Below are 2,301 nucleotides of genomic sequence, written 5' to 3' on the forward strand. Positions count from 1 at the left end.
GAGATCAAAGTGAAGGACAGAACTTACCTAAGGCCAGTGACCAAGATGATCTGCCTACCTCCTTTGCCTGAATGACATTCCAATACTTAGTAAGGCCTTTCTTGTTGTTCAAATTCACCTTGTGAATTTGGGGGCGGCTGTAAGAAAGGCCACCCCTCGAAAGTGAACTCTTCCGAACCCTCCCGCCTGTGTTCGTGATTTGGACTGTTCCAAAACTTTCCACGGAGTGGAAACCAAGACAGTATTGAGGCTGGATGTGTATATGTGTTAATAGTCAATAGTTAATAAGTTTAATTAGTTAGAAGTGCCCCGTTTAAGGATTGTGTAGATATATGTGTGCATGCAACTAATCGTAAGTACATTAACCTAATGTATTGTATGATAAGTTCAGGAGAGAGATTAATGACCGCTACAGCGGCATTCTGCCTAAATGTTTACATTGTTAATTATATTTGCACATTATCTTGTGGACAAAATTTTATAATTCTCCTCTGTAATTTATTTGATAGAGTATTTAATGTTATATTGCATATTAGGCTATAATGCGTAGACTTGAAATGCATCTCAGGGAATATGTTCGGGCTTGTTCACCTGACGAGCTAGACACACAGTGCAAATTTAAATTTACAGAAACACACACACATCTTTGCACAATAAATCACCCTGAAGTACATTCCTGGTGTGAGACCTAATGTTCTGACCGGACATCCTGTAGCCGTTCAATGAATCTGAACCAGAGTTAGACAAGAGTAGTCAGCAGTTTTTCAGTAAATGTGACAAAAAATTGCATATCTTTTTACACGGGCTCCTGTAGATGAGGATGCTACATTAATTCGCGGGGAGTTACATTTTCATCAGGAGAGGATTTAATTTAATTTGATTAAATTATTTATTTTGCCATATCCACATTCATATTTATTTGAACGGTACCACTGATAACATCTTGTTGCGACCTCTAAGTAACCTAATAATTAGAATTTCCTTTAGGATTTCCAGTGTGGTTGGATGCATTTATTACACACATATTCTCACCATTGCACCTTCTGAAAATGAAGCTGATTACTGTATTGAATGGAAGGATGCCAGATGGACGGGTAGTGCAAGATATCTATGCCGTAATCACCACCACAGCTGTTAAATAAACACAAATTATTCACAATTTATTTGGTCATCTTTTGCCATATCCACATTCATATTTATTTGAACGGTACCACTGATAACATCTTGTTGCGACCTCTAAGTAACCTAATAATTAGAATTTCCTTTAGGATTTCCAGTGTGGTTGGATGCATTTATTACACACATATTCTCACCATTGCACCTTCTGAAAATGAAGCTGATTACTGTATTGAATGGAAGGATGCCAGATGGACGGGTAGTGCAAGATATCTATGCCGTAATCACCACCACAGCTGTTAAATAAACACAAATTATTCACAATTTATTTGGTCATCTTTATGTTATACAAATACTAAAGCAACAAAATATTATTTTCCCTGTTGGATTTTAATATAGGTATTGTGGCAATCTCCTATTCATCTGTCAGTGGTGCTAGTGCAGGTTCTCCTTCCACTTTACGAGTCTCTGCCTTCTTACTGTTGGCAAATGTTTTTCATTACCGTAATTAAGAAATGTAGCATGTTGGATTAGAGAATCAGAATCAGAATCAGAATCAGAAGAGCTTTATTACCAAGTATGTTTACACACAAGGAATTTGACTTGACGACAGGAGCTTCCAGTGTAGAAGAAAGTACAAACATAGTGCAGACATACATAGGAATAACACAGTAGGGATGTAATATAACACTAATATAATAAAAAAAAGAAAAATTAAATAATGTACTATATACAGAAATAGAAGTATAGGAAAAAATGTAATTGTTTAGATAAATGTACATATATGTTTATTAGTGTGCAGATATGTTATTTACAAAGTGTGCAGTTTAATATAAATATAGCTATGTTAGTTGTGATGGACGATGTATAATTATGAAAGATTAATTGTTCAGACTGAATATAGCTTGTGGGAAAAAACTGTTCTTGTGCCTGACTGTTCTGGTGGTCAGTGCTCTGTAGCGCCGACCAGAAGGCAACAGTTCGAAGAGAGAGTGCTGCCAGTTTTCACCTGTGATATTATAACAGTGATAAGAATTAAACTTGTATTGACTCTGAAGTATGCAGATGTCTTTTTGGCGGGAGCTGTTGCCATGGTGAATCGTGGGAATCGTACTTCATTGATCATGGCTTTTCATAGTCGTGGTGCACGCGCTAAACTCAGAGATACACTCAATACACTCAACA

Source organism: Sinocyclocheilus rhinocerous, unplaced genomic scaffold (genome assembly GCF_001515625.1).
Source record: "Sinocyclocheilus rhinocerous isolate Xijiao unplaced genomic scaffold, SAMN03320098_v1.1 scaffold2006, whole genome shotgun sequence".
In the NCBI taxonomy this organism is placed as follows: Eukaryota; Metazoa; Chordata; class Actinopteri; order Cypriniformes; family Cyprinidae; genus Sinocyclocheilus; species Sinocyclocheilus rhinocerous.